We start from the raw sequence: 15,345 nt of genomic DNA on the forward strand, positions 1-15,345 counted from the left end.
ATTCCTGTCTGGCGTAAAAATAAAAAAGGGAAGGTGGCTCAACCGTGGCTATCGAGGGAAATCAGGGATAGTATTAAAGCCAAGGAAGTGGCATACAAATTGGCCAGAAATAGCAGCGAACCCGGGGACTGGGAGAAATTTAGAACTCAGCAGAGGAGGACAAAGGGTTTGATTATGGCAGGGAAAATGGAAAGTGAACTCATTGAATGGCAGTGCAGGCTAGAAGGGCCGAATGGCCTACTCCTGCACCTATTTTCTATGTTTCTATGTTTCATTCTTCTAAATTCCAGTGAATACAGGCCTAGTTGATCCAGTCTTTCTTCATATATGTCAGTCCTGCCATCCCGGGAATCAGTCTGGTGAACCTTCTCTGCACTCCTTCAATAGCAAGAATGTCCTTCCTCAGATTAGGAGACCAAAACTGTACACAATATTCAAGGTGTGACTTCACCAAGGCCCTGTACAACTGCAGTAAGAGCTCCCTGCTCCTATACTCAAATCCTCTCACTATGAAGGCCAACATGCCATTTGCCTTCTTGATTGCCTGCTGTACCTGCAAACCAACTTTCAATGTACACTTTGATAACCAATATTAAACCAATTTTGATTAACGTGAAGTTTAACGGGATACCGGTATCGATGGAACTGGACACAGGGGCGAGTCAATCGATCATGAATGAGAGGGCATTTAATAAGCTGTAGAATACTAAGACTGTGAGGCCCAGGCTGAGCCCTGTTAACGCCAAGCTGTGCATGTACACCAAAAGAACTGATAAAGATGATTAACAGTGCACAAATTAACGTGCCGTACAATGGTGCGGTTCACGAGTTACCGCTGTGGATTGTTCCAGGCAATGGCCCAACGCTGCTCGGCAGGAGCTGGTTGGAGAAAATCAGATGCGACTGGAAAGACAAAGGCATTGTCGTCGGAGGAAGATACACGTGCCCAAGTATTTAGCAAGTTCCCCTCGCTGTTCCAACCGGGTATCGGCAACTTCACGGAAACAGAACTCAGTTTGAACCTTTATTGCATACATAACAGGGCAGTGTCCGAAATCTCTACCCAGCCCCCAAAGTATCATTACTATTTGCCTTTTACACAAAAGCTGAAGTTTTTAAATTTACAGAATCAGGTAGTTGATCTAAAAGGGCTTTTCAAGGATAAACCTGAAGAATCGGTTCTGTTAGGAAGAGGCTTGCTTCTGAGTTGTTTCATCAGTCGCTAGGCAATTTGAAATTTGCCAAGAGGTCCCCACGGCACTCAAGTGGAAACCTGCTACATCCTCAACGCTCTCCCTTCTTCATTTACTGGAGGCTTCCTGCTGGTAGCTCAAACTTACAAATTACAGCGCTACAAATGATGGATTTGCACTTTTGAATTGGAATGGGTACCTGATGCAGCTCATTAGGCCAAACCAACAAGTCAGGCTCTGCCCCTGTTCATGGGTGATTTATATTTATATGTGCGCAGCTCAAGGATGGAGAACTGCATATCTACCATTAGCTGTACTTTTCTAATGTAAACAGCCCTCTTGTGTCGACAGAACTTGGGAGCTTCCAAAAACATTTTGTTCAGGCATTTTAACACACAAATAAATATAGGCTGAGATATTAAAGCAAATGTTTTTACATTAGACTGGACAATTTGAAAAGCAAACACACTTTATTCATAGCTGCTCATTTTTATCCAGTGGAAATCATAAAGCAGCCCAGATTATGTGGATTATTTTTCAAGCATACATTCAAAGTATGGCTTGATAGGAACAAGGTGAAGCAACAGTTCATTGTCCTCTTCTTAAAGAATCCTACACTTCAAAGTAATTCATTGGCTGTAAAGTGCTTTGGGATGTCCTGAGGTCATGAAAGGCGCTACATAAATGCAAGTTTTTTCTTTTTTTACATGCAATTGATTAGTCAAGGAATTTGGTATTTTTTCTTGTTCAACCTTTCTCCTTCCATTTTAACTCCTCACCCACTCCTCATCTGAAGATAGTAACACATGGTGTCAACAGGCTACTAAACCAAAGGACACATCACAGCCACACTTACTCCATTTCTTTGCCCACACTTTTAACACGAATCACTGGCTAGCGATCAGAAGCGGGAGCCCAAGTTGTATTTTGTCATCCAACCAGACAGAAGCCAAATGTGGTGTCCTATCACAAGTATGGCTGAATTTACTTAATCCAGTTGAATTCAGGATTGAACCTGGAACCTTCATTGTCTACATGGCTCAGTACTACATCAAAAAGAGCTTTTACCCACTGAGCCAGCAGGGAATCCATCACTGAAAGATTAATTTACATTTTGTTATCCAAATTATTTCCGCACTTTCTATTATCTACTGCACTGTATTTGTAATAGACTCTATTATCAGCAAGAACATGATGTATGCAAAAATGTAAGCTGCAAAGTTACATGACAAAGCATCGTTGTATAACACTGGACACCGCAACCAAACAGCCCCATATCATTGTGCATTAACATTTAATTCTGTAATTAGCTGAATTTCATTGAGTCTTTTTATATAATTACTACTGCAAACATCATTTTATTGAAGGCAGACAACTGCGTAATTAGACTGCACAAGTCAGGTCACTAATGCCAGGCTATTTTATGCCTATATTAAAATAGCATTAAACAGGAGAATTTATGTCAGCAAATGATGCCACATTAACAATGACTGTTGTACAAATGTGACCTCTGGTCTCAGAATCCACGTTGATAGCATAAGTATCTATCCTAGCAAAAAGACAGTTGATATCTGCATCCAATACATTTAAGTGGCAGGTTAAAGATGGAGGGGTAGAAATTGACCTCCGCTCAAAACGGGGCACACCCTCCTTTTTTTGCAGTTGATATTCTGCACTTTGTAGGTTTTTTTGACTCGGGGCTGATGTGGTGACAGCTGAGGGGCGGAAGTGCCCTTGCAGTGGATCCGCCGCCCCGACCAGTCATCATCGCCACGCTGACGCGTCACAACGTCTCTCCCCTTCAGTTAAAGGGGAAACATCGAAACATAGAAAATAGGTGCAGGAGTAGGCCATTCGGCCCTTCTAGCCTGCACCGCCATTCAATGAGTTCATGGCTGAACATTCAACTTCAGTACCCCATTCCTGCTTTCTCGCCATACCCCTTGATCCCCCTAGTAGTAAGGACCTCATCTAACTCCTTTTTGAATATATTTAGTGAATTGGCCTCAACAACTTTCTGTGGTAGAGAATTCCACAGGTTCACCACTCTCTGGGTGAAGAAGTTCTTCCGCATCTCGGTCCTAAATGGCTTACCCCTTATCCTTAGACTGTGACCTCTGGTTCTGAACTTCCCCAACATTGGGAACATTCTTCCTGTATCTAACCTGTCTAACCCCGTCAGAATTTTAAATGTTTCTATGAGGTCCCCTCTCATTCTTCTGAACTCCAGTGAATACAAGCCCAGTTGATCCAGTCTTTCTTGATAGGTCAGTCCCGCCATCCCAGGAATCAGTCTGGTGAACCTTCGCTGCACTCCCTCAATAGCAAGAATGTCCTTCCTCAGGTTAGGAGACCAAAACTGTACACAATACTCCAGGTGTGACCTCACCAATGCCCTGTACAACTGTAGCAACACCTCCCTGCCCCTGTACTCAAATCCCCTTGCTATGAAGGCCAACATGCCATTTGCTTTCTTAACCGCCTGCTGCACCTGCATGCCAACCTTCAATGACTGATGTACCACGACACCCAGGTCTCTTTGCACCTCCCCTTTTCCTAATCTGTCACCATTCAGATAATAGTCTGTCTCTCTGTTTTTATCACCAAAGTGGATAACCTCACATTTATCCACATTATACTTCATCTGCCATGCATTTGCCCACTCACCTAACCTATCCAAGTCGCTCTGCAGCCTCACAGCATCCTCCTCGCAGCTCACACTGCCACCCAACTTAGTGTCATCCGCAAATTTGGAGATACTACATTTAATCCCCTCGTCTAAATCATTAATGTACAGTGTAAACAGCTGGGGCCCCAGCACAGAACCTTGCGGTACCCCACTAGTCACTGCCTGCCATTCTGAAAAGTCCCCATTTACTCCTACTCTTTGCTTCCTGTCTGACAACCAGTTCTCAATCCATGTCAGCACACTACCCCCAATCCCATGTGCTCTAACTTTGCACATCAATCTCTTGTGTGGGACCTTGTCGAACGCCTTCTGAAAGTCCAAATATACCACATCAACTGGTTCTCCCTTGTCCACTCTACTGGAAACATCCTCAAAAAATTCCAGAAGATTTGTCAAGCATGATTTCCCTTTCACAAATCCATGCTGACTTGGACCTATCATGTCACCTCTTTCCAAATGCACTGCTATGACATCCTTAATAATTGATTCCATCATTTTACCCACTACCGATGTCAGGCTGACCGATCTATAATTCCCTGTTTTCTCTCTCCCTCCTTTTTTAAAAAGTGGGGTTACATTGGCTACCCTCCACTCTATAGGAACTGATCCAGAGTCAATGGAATGTTGGAAAATGACTGTCAATGCATCCACTATTTCCAAGGCCACCTCCTTAAGTACTCTGGGATGCAGTCCATCAGTCCCTGGCGATTTATCGGCCTTCAATCCCATCAATTTCCCCAACACAATTTCCCGGCTAATAAGGATTTCCCTCAGTTCCTCCTCCTTACTAGACCCCCCGACCCCTTTTATAATCGGAAGGTTGTTTGTGTCCTCCTCAGTGAATACCGAACCAAAGTACTTGTTCAATTGGTCCGCCATTTCTTTGTTCCCCGTTATGACTTCCCCTGATTCTGACTGCAGGGGACCTACGTTTGTCTTTACTAACCTTTTTCTCTTTACATATCTATAGAAAGTTTTGCAATCCGTCTTAATGTTCCCTGCAAGCTTCTTCTCATACTCCATTTTCCCTGCCCTAATCAAACCCTTTGTCCTCCTCTGCTGAGTTCTAAATTTCTCCCAGTCCCCAGGTTCGCTGCTATTTCTGGCCAATTTGTATGCCACTTCCTTGGCTTTAATACTATCCCTGATTTCCCTTGATAGCCACGGTTGAGCCACCTTCCCTTTTTTATTTTTATGCCAGACAGGAATGTACAATTGTTGTAGTTCATCCATGCGGTCTCTAAATGTCTGCCATTGCCCATCCACAGTCAACCCCTTAAGTATCATTCGCCAATCCATCCCAGCCAATTCACGCCTCATACCTTCAAAGTTAGCCTTCTTTAAGTTCTGGACCATGGTCTCTGAATTAACTGTTTCATTCTCCATCATAATGCAGAATTCCACCATATTATGGTCACTCTTCCCCAAGGGGCCTCGCACAATGAGATTGCTAATTAATCCTCTCTCATTACATAACACCCAGTCTAAGATGGCCTCCCCCCTAGTTGGTTCCTCGACATATTGGACTAAAAAAACCATCCCTTATGCACTCCAGGAAATCCTCCTCCACCGTATTGCTTCCAGTTTGGTTGGCCCAATCTATGTGCATATTAAAGTCACCCATGAGAACTGCTGCACCTTTATTGCATGCACCCCTAATTTCCTGTTTGATGCCCTCCCAAACATCACTACTACTGTTTGGAGGTCTGTACACAAGTCCCACTAACGTTTTTTGCCCTTTGGTGTTCTGTAGCTCTACCCATATAGATTCCACATCATCCAAGCTAATGTCCTTCCTAACTATTGCCTTAATCTCCTCCTTAACCAGCAATACTACCCCACCTCCTTTTCCTTTTATTCTATCCTTCCTGAATGTTGAATACCCTTGGATGTTGAGTTCCCAGCCCTGATCATCCTGGAGCCACGTCTCCGTAATCCCAATCACATCATATTTGTTAACATCTATTTGCACAGTTAATTCATCCACCTTATTGCGGATACTCCTTGCATTAAGACACAAAGCCTTTAGGCTTGTTTTTTTAACACCCTCTGTCCTTTTAGAATTTTGTTGTACAATGGTCCTTTTTGTTCTTTGCCTTGGGTTTCTCTGCCCTGCACTTTTCCTCATCTCCTTTCTGTCTTTTGCTTTTGCCTCCTTTTTGTTTCCCTCTATCTCCCTGCACAGTAGGTGCCGCTGCGAACTCTGCAGCCACTTCAGCGGCAAACACTGGGCTACCAGGAAGGGTTTTGGCCGGGCCAGCCATCTGGCACCCAAGAGGGGATGCCAGGCTGCCTGTTGGCAGCCTGGCCGAACCATAGGGCATAATTGTCGGGCCAACCTGGCACCGACAGAAGTTGTTGTCGGGGGCAACAACCGGCGGTAGCGCCACTCCCGCTGGGCGATTCTGCAAAAGGGATATTTCCCATGGGGCAATTTTGGGAAGGGGTCTCTACTAGTTGGTAAGGGGTCGGTGCATGCACTCCGTGCTGAGAAAATGGGCAGAGCGGTCCTCCGACCCTGAGGAAGGACAATTTACAAAATGGTGGACCCTCCGTGGAGAGTCAGCGGCCATTCCGTGACGACCCATGGCCGTCGCTTTCGGGTAGCCAGAGGCCTTATCGGGAGGGATCATTTCGTCCCTGGTGTCTCATAACCTGGGTTCACATCTGTGACAAGAACCAAAGTTATATTTAAAATCCTTTCACTGACTTTTTTGGGAATACTTCTGTTTAAAGAGCTGTTGATATCACATCATAGGAATAGGCTTGGTAGGTAGATTCTGGACCCCCTTCCTCCCACCCCCTTCACTTCCTCTTCTCTCTTCCCCCCCTTGACTACCCCCACTCCCTCCCTCCTCTCCACCTGCCGCCCTCTCTCTCCTCCTCCCCCTCCCGTCCTCCCCTGTAGTTAATCATTATTCTTTCATTGATCTTAAAAAGATTCCTAATACAGAAGTTAAAGCTTTCAATTGAACATTTTCAATTCACCACTCCCCTGCCCACTGATTTTATCATTTACACAAGCTTCTCAATCACATGTATCCCTGTATCAGTGTGATATATTCTTTATAACATAACTAACAACACACACTACAAGATGGCTCCAGAACATCATGTGACTTTTATTGTATTTCCAACAGCAGTTGCATTACCACAGTAGTCCACTAGGCGGAGCTCTATATTACAATCAGTATAAAAAGTGAGAGTCTCACCTGGACGACAGATTTTGTCATCGACTCCCAATGGAACTGCGCCAAATACAAATCCACAGTAGGTGCCACTGTATGAGTTGAGACAGACAGCACCTGAATCTCTACAAATTATCAAGTAAGTCAGCCTTAGTATGTTGGGTATATAGTTGCACCTCTGGATAACAACCACTTAAAGCAGAATTACATTTCTGAGAGCAAAACTCAGCCAATTACTCGAATAGTGTTATATTGCGTTAATTGGCATCAATCTCATTGCTGCGTAGGAGTTCTGTGCATCCAAGTCACACGCTTATGAGCTCCTCAACAGATAATCTAGTGCAGTGCTACATTGTCAGAGGAGCCGCCCTATGGTTAAACTGAAGTCCCATTAACCTGCCCTGTTTGAATGTTGAACATCACACCACACTGTATGAAGAACAGGGAGGTTTCCTGGTGTTCAGGACAACATTCTTTCCTCAACCAACAGCACCAAAAGAGAACAGATTAACTAACCTTTCACCCCATTGCTGTTTCTGGGACATTACAGGTTCAGAGTGGCTGATGCACTTACCTGCTACTCACTACTTAATAAAAGTAATTCATTGAGAGTGCTTCAAGATGTTTAACCATGTGATAAATGCTAGACAATGTCAAATGCTTCTTTTTACTTACCTTTGAGACAGATCATGGCCCAGGAATCCCGGTTGGCTGCTTCCTGCGGGCGATTGGGTAAAAAAGTTAAAAAAGGATGTGCAGCTAACCGTTCCTGCTGCATCCACGCGAGTTTCCGGTCGAGGCCCATTGACTGTGTGTCGGAGAGCATGCACGTCAGGACGTGCGCAGGGCTGGAGCTGCAGTCACATGACTCTGGCAGCCAATCAAGGTAAATTATATTCTCATTTATAATAATGGGAACTCCTTAATTTGGAATTCATTATTATGAATGAGAACCCCCCTCCCCAAAACACACAAAACTATAAAAAATAGAAAAAATACACCACATATTTTTATTAATTTAAATTGAAGTTATTTTTCCAATTTAAAAAAAACGTTTTTTAAATGATGGTTTAAAATAAACTTACCATAGTGGGAGGGTTTTTAAACAATAAAATGTGTTTTCTATATTTAATTTTATAATGTTTGTGTATTTTAAAACTCTTACATCTGTAAAAATAGGCTATGCGCCTGCTTTTATCAGGCGCAAGGGTTTTCAGGACATCCGCTGGGCGAGATATGGGTAAATACCGCAATCTTGCCCATGCAAATGTCCTCGCTCCTGAGATGCGGCGGAGCTTGACAGATTGGAAAAGCCAGTTTTCAGCGCATGCGCATTGAGTGCTAAAAACTGGCTTTTGCGATGCCTTCCCAGGTCCGTACACACTCCGTACGGACCAGGGTGGACGGAATTTCTGGGCCAATTATTTCTTCGGGTTCTCAAGTTCTACTCTACCTCATTAGCAATATTAAGCCAATCAAGTGAGCATACATACAGGTGTATATATTACACTGTTAAGAACACGTATCACCATTAGAAAGTTTGAAAGTTGGCAGAGAATTGGATCAGCATTCTTTCATTCCATCAAGTTGTTTTCAACATTGAGCAACCATGACAATACCATCACTGCTATTGGCTTAAAGAGTCATGGATTTCAACTTCCCAACTCAGGAATACTGAATTATCATTGGAAGAGATACAGGCCTCAAAATTCATGGTCCCGGGAAGGACCGTTACTACCCGCTTGCGCCGGCCATTCATCAAAATCGAATTGCCGCTGCTTTGGCCTCAGCTAGCCACCCCGACATAGATTCGGCCCGGGAGGTCTTGCAGTGATGTGGGCCACCGCCGACTCTTGTGGCGGTGTGGGGCTTGCTGCAGTAGTGACGCGCTAAAGGTGCACACCGCTGACGCCCTGCCCATTTTCAGCATGAAGAAGCCAGCCCTTTAGCTGACGGATCCCACGCCAGCTTTGAGGGTTGGTGCAAAGCGGCAGAGATCTCGGAGCCGTGGGAGTGGGGAGAGACAAGGTGGTAAGATCCGAACCTGAGAATGTTCAGCAGAGAATCCGCACTCAAAGGGGAGAGGGAGAGGGAGGGAGAGGAAAAGAGGGTGAGAGAGAGAGAAAGGGTGAGAGAGAGAGGGAGAAGGAGAGAGAGGGAAGGGAGCAAAAGAGAAAAGAGAAACAGATAGAAGTGAGGAAAGGGAATGAGAAACAGAATGAGAAAATTTGATTGGGAGAGAGAGAAAAAGAGAGCAATAGGAATAGAGAAAGTGAAAAGGGGGGAAAAAATGAGAGCGAGAGAAAGAGAGATCCCGAGAGTCACAGAGAGAAAACTGAAATCTCAATCCAGGGGCTCAGATTGGAAACGTCGTCCCAACTCAGCATTCCAAGCAGTAACAAATGGGAATCTGTTCCACCTCTGCCACCTCCAGGTTAGATCCAAGGTCATCCCATCCTCTGTCATCAAACTACAGTACGCAGACGATGCTCGCGTCTGTGCACACTCTGAGGCCAAACTCCAAGCCATCGTTAAAAACCTTCAAGGCGTACGAAAGCATAGGTCTTACACTAAACATCCATAAGACAAAGTTCCTCCACCAACCTGACCCCGCCACACAGCACTGCCCCCCAGTTATCAAAATTCATGGTGAGGCCTTGGACAATGTGGACCATTTTCCATACCTTGGGAGCCTACTGTCAGCAAGGGCAGACATCGATGACGACATCCAACACCGCCTTCAGTGTGCCAGCGCAGCCTTCGGTCGCCTGAGGAAGTGAGTGTTTGAAGACCAGGACCTCAAATCTAGCACCAAGCTTATGGTCTACAGGGCAGTAGTATTACCAGCCCTCCTATATGGCTTAGAGATGTGGACTATTTCCAGCAGACACCTCAAAGCTCTGGGGAAGTATCACCAACGCTGCCTCCGCAAGATCCTGCAAATCCATTTGGAGGACAGACACACCAACATCAGTGTTCTCGCTCAGGCCAACATCCCAGCATCGAAGCACTGACCACGTTCAATCAGCTCCGCTGGGCGGGCCACATCATCTGCCTGCCTGACACGAGACTCCCAAAGCAAGCGCTCTTCTTGGAGGCTCGACACAGTAAGCAAGTCCCAGGTGGACAGAGGAAATGCTTCAAGGACATTCTTAAAGCCTCCTTGATAAAGTGCAACATCCCCACCAGCACCTGGGAATCCCTCGCCCAAGACCACCCAAAGTGGAAGAAGTGCATCCGGGAGGGCGCTGTGCACCTTGAGTCTCATCGCCAAGAGAATGCAGAAACCAAGCGCAGACAGCGGAAGGAGTGTGCACCAACCCAGGCTCTCCACCCACCCTTTCCTTCAACCATTGCCTGCCCCACACGTGACAGTGACTGTAGGTTCCGCATTGGACTGTTTAGCCACCGGAGAACTCACATTTGGAGTAGAGGCAAGTCATCCACGACTTCGAGGGACTGCCTATGATGATCTTAGGCGTGCCTAACCTGCGACTCGCCTCATGGGTCTGGGAAGGCTGCTGTCTTCCCTGTGTGGAAGCTGCAGGTGTCCTTACACCCTCAAGCAGCTTTGGGCCTGGAAGGACTGGCTGGAGACTGGTCAACACCCTCCTGGAAGGATTCAGTCTGACTTGGCTCGGGGGAGGCCATGTGTGGAGGCACTGGCAGAGTGACAGGTCTGGGGCCAGGAATGCTGCGAGCTGGAGGGAGCGGATCATCCGTATTCTGGCCTGAGGAGCCTGAATAATTCACCAGGGGCGGCACAATACCACCACCACCAATCTGAGGGAGCTCAGGTTGGTGTATTGGAGCCATACCGGAAGGTCCCCTATGGCTCGTGGTGGACCCAGCCGCGAAAGCAACACTGAGGTCTCCGGGGGCATCCAACTAAGACTGCAAGTGAGCAGTCACAGTCTGAAAGCCACCAGATATGACAGAACTTAGATGCAGAGCCGCGGCCATCCTCTCCAAAGCAGCACCGATACGCTCATTCCCTCGCGCCTGTGCTGCAATGTCAGCTGCCACATCACCCTAAAGGTGAATTTCCCGTGGAAATAATGCCCCAATTAAGACTGCAAACTTTCAGGTTCTTTAGGCCTAATCAGACTGGAACGCTTTTTTGTGGTAAAAAAAGCTGAATTTGGATCCAATAGCCGCCGCAAACTTTGCAGCGCTAATCGGGGAAAAAAGGCCTTACCACCACCAGCTTTCTAGCTGCACTGAATTTCGACCCCACAGTCACTAGGATGATTGAGTACCCACTGCAAGTATTAATTTAGCACCTGCAAACGTTTGGCCTCAGCCATACCTCCAAGATATGGCCATTGGGTGTTTAAGCAACAACAGTTAAGAATCGACATCTGAAATGGGCAGAACAAAAAAGAATATTAACAATAATCATGTTCCTCTACAACTGTCGACCAGGGTACAAGTGCAACCAAGTGAGTGGGGCTGACATATCCAAAGTCTGTACTGTACATATACAGGAGCCAACTTAGTCCCCTCTAAAATGGAGGAACTATTTGCAAAAGAAATTATTCTTGAAACACTGATCCCTGCCCTCTTCCAATTCTGGCCACTTGTGCATCCCTGATTTTAATCGCTCCACCATGGGCGATCGTGCTTTCAGCTGCCGAGGCCCTAAGTTCTGGAATTCCCTCCCTAAACCTCTCTCTCGTCATTTAAGATACGCCTTATCTCTTTGATCAAGCTGTTGGTCATCAGTCCTGATTAAATGTTCTATATAAATGTAAGTCGTAGTTGTTGTTGTTTCCATAACTACGAAAAGCCTATAAATGTTTCCTGTGCTCTATCATGTGCAGCTTTTAATCATTTCTATAAAGAAAGTGCTGCCTAACCTTGGTTCCAAGTCTACTTCAATCACCATCTTCAAAATGATAATACACAATTCTACAGTGTAATTCACAACCAGTACAGGCTCAGTTTTTCTAAAGATGCTTAATGTATTCTTCATAGTTGCTTATAAAGAGAGGACTGATTTCTCAATCTAATGGTGAAAGATTTGCTTCCCTTCTTACTTTTGATCCCATGTTCCCTACTTTTCTCCCGAAGATGCTGTGGAACACAACTCTATCGCCATCTGTACCCCAATAGTATCTGGCCTAAGCGGTGATTCTTCATGCACAAGTTGATGCGGTAAAAGTCAGCTGGTTATTTATCAATCAAAGGTATCACCGACCAGCTCAATTCTGTTCTCAATCAACAGCCACATATTTGTGCTTTCAAATATGCCTTATTGCTTCTTTCTCCTCATAAATATAAAATGCATAGAAACACATAGAAGTTACAATTCGGAAAAAGGCCATTCGACCCAACCAGTCCATGTCGCGTTTACCCTTCACATGAGCAAATAGTCCTAATCACATTTACCCACCATGATCCCATATTCCTTCAACCCCTTTTCCTTCATTTACTTATCTAATCTAATCTTGAATGTTGATATAGTTTCTGCCTCAACCACTAACTCTGGAAGTCAATTCCACAGCCTCACAACTATGTGTGTGAAGACATTTCTCCTGCTCTCTGTTCTAAATTGTTTACATTGAATCTTGTATCAATGGCTCTTCATTTGTGACCCCTCAATTATGGGAAACAATTCATCTCTATCTAACCTGCATCATCGTTCATAATTTAAAAGACTTATATTATATTGCCCTTATATTATATTCGTGTGTCCCGTAATCTGTGTTGTTCTAACGATAAGACACAATTTTTAAAGTCTTTCTTCATATTTATATTTCCTCATGAATGTGTTGCACCCCCTCTCTAAGCCTCAGTATCTTTCCTATAGTATGGAGCACAATACTGCACACAGTATTCTAGCTGAGGTCTTAAGGTTTTAGACTGACTCATTATATTTCTTGAGATAAAATCTAGAATTCTATTAGATTTTTTTTTACAGCCTTATCAATCTGAGGTGCTGCTTTTAATGTTCTGTGATCCTGAATCCTCAAGTCGCTCTGCTTTTCAAAAACACTGAACCTATTTCAATTCAGAATTAAATTACCCTTGTTTTTTTTTAGAAAACTGTAACAACTCACAATTATTGATATTGAATTTCATGTAAATAACTATTTTGTACCATCTGCAAAATTCTACAGCACCCCCTCTAGGCTTATATCCTAATCATTGATATATGCAGTGAACACAGCTGGCCCCAGAACTGAGCCCTGAGGGACACTATTACTCACTTCCAAATTCCAACCACTCTGAAAAACTGCCCTTATGTGCTACTCTCAGTTTTCTCCCATCTATGCAAATTTTATTCCAGTTTGCAATCCTCCCCTTAATCTTATTTAGTAATCTCCCATGTGGTACCTTGTACACTGCATTTCCCCATCGACCATGCCTGTTGCCTCCTGAAAGAACTCTATGAGGTGTGTCGAGCACAAAAGTTCCTTTAGAAATTCATACTGGCTGCTTCTCACTATTTTCTCTCTATCTAGATAAGTGGCAAATTCATCCTTGATTAAACACTTAAAATGTTTCCCTCCAGCAGATGTTACGCTATCCGCTATTTTATCCGCATTATCTCTATATAAGAACATATGAAATAGGAGCAGGAGTAGGCCACCTAGCCCCTCGAGCCTGTTCCGTCATTTAATGATCATGGCTGATCTGATCATAGACTCAGCTCCACTTCCCTGCCTGCTCCCCAAAACCCTTTATTCCCTTATTGCTCAAAAATCTGTTTCTGTTTTTTTTTTAAATGACTGGGTTTTAGCCCAGGATCACTGCACAGTAATCCAGATAAGGAATCCTGATTGATGTTCCTCCCCTACACACCAGCCCATGGTTGCTGAGTCCAACTGTGATGTCTTCACGGTGGCCCCAGTTGAGATCAGCTGACTGATGCAGAACAAAGACCAAACCTGACAATTCTTGTTCTTCAAACCTCAGTCGCACACCATGCCCTGCATTTACTTACTAAATCCCAGGGTGAGTTTCCCTCCATTCATAACAGCTAGCTGTGAAATACTTGAATAAAACATATACAGAAAGTTATTAAAGATAAATGTGACAAATCGGTTGCCAAGGAATTAAAGGATTAAGTGGATTATCAAAAAGGTTGAATTTCATGTTTTCATCTGAAGAGAATTATATTCAGGACCTTAATTACAGATTTAATTATTGTAATTAAGGAGCTATTCAATAGGGATGAGCATTAAAATCAGAAATTTGAGGAGGAGAAATCAGAATTTTGGCACAACTTAACCTATTTTAATCTAAACATTTGTTTTATTACATATTAATCAGAGAGCTACTATTTGTGAGTACTAGTCAAGAATACACGAGCAACTAAAGGACCATTTTCACTTCAGTGTTTCCCATTCCCACTTTCCCTCCACTTATTTTACAAATAAAAATTGTCTTCTATTTTGATTCTTTTCCCCACTGTTGATCACACCTTTATATATGTGCTCCCTTCTTCTGGAGTCGGTGGGCCATTCTCACTTATAGATACCATGCAAATACTGTTTATGTATCTTTGGGATGACTCACTGAGAAATGGGGATGTGTTGAGAGAGGCTTGCCAGTTTACCCATCTTGTCGCATAATAAAGTTCATGTCTGGGGGAGTTTATGCTTTCACATTGATAGTGTACCGTTGGGATGAAGCATGCAGTACTCCCACTGCTAGCAGTGCATGAAGTAAAATGCTTTTATAGGTGATAGAAAAGGATATTGGAAGAGCAGAGAATGCAGGCCTCTTTGTATTTATTCTCAAACAGAATCCAGCAGCATACAGGTGTGGTGAAAAGCGGAGGCCAATGCTCAGAGCTCACTAAGCTCTGTCTCAGTGTCACGCTACTGGAGCCATGGCATAAATGTAAAAGTTACTCAAGGCTCTACAACTGAAGAGTACATCATTTATGCTTTATTTCTGCCCATACAACATCCTTTTACAACACGTTACATCACACTGAATCAACTAGTGTAAAATGGATATTTAAGCAACTGTATTCAGAATTGCAGATGTGTTAAATGGTCTCACCTCAACCATTGTGGCTTTTCTACTCTTGGTTCTTTGACTTCCTTTCCGAATGTACTATTCTCCAGCTTGGACAGTAGACAGGCAACCTATTTCTGGGCTTTGATCTGATTCTACTTTTAAGCCTTGACCAGCCCAGTGTCAATCATTAGGAATAACAATCACTCAAATCTATGGCCAGGTGTGGAGGGGAGGAGGAATCCTGTGAATTCTTCAGAAAGCATTTCTCACTGTAAAAACTGAAACTTTCTCAGCACACAGT

Source organism: Pristiophorus japonicus, chromosome 20 (assembly GCF_044704955.1).
Source record: "Pristiophorus japonicus isolate sPriJap1 chromosome 20, sPriJap1.hap1, whole genome shotgun sequence".
NCBI lineage: Eukaryota > Metazoa > Chordata > Chondrichthyes > Pristiophoridae > Pristiophorus > Pristiophorus japonicus.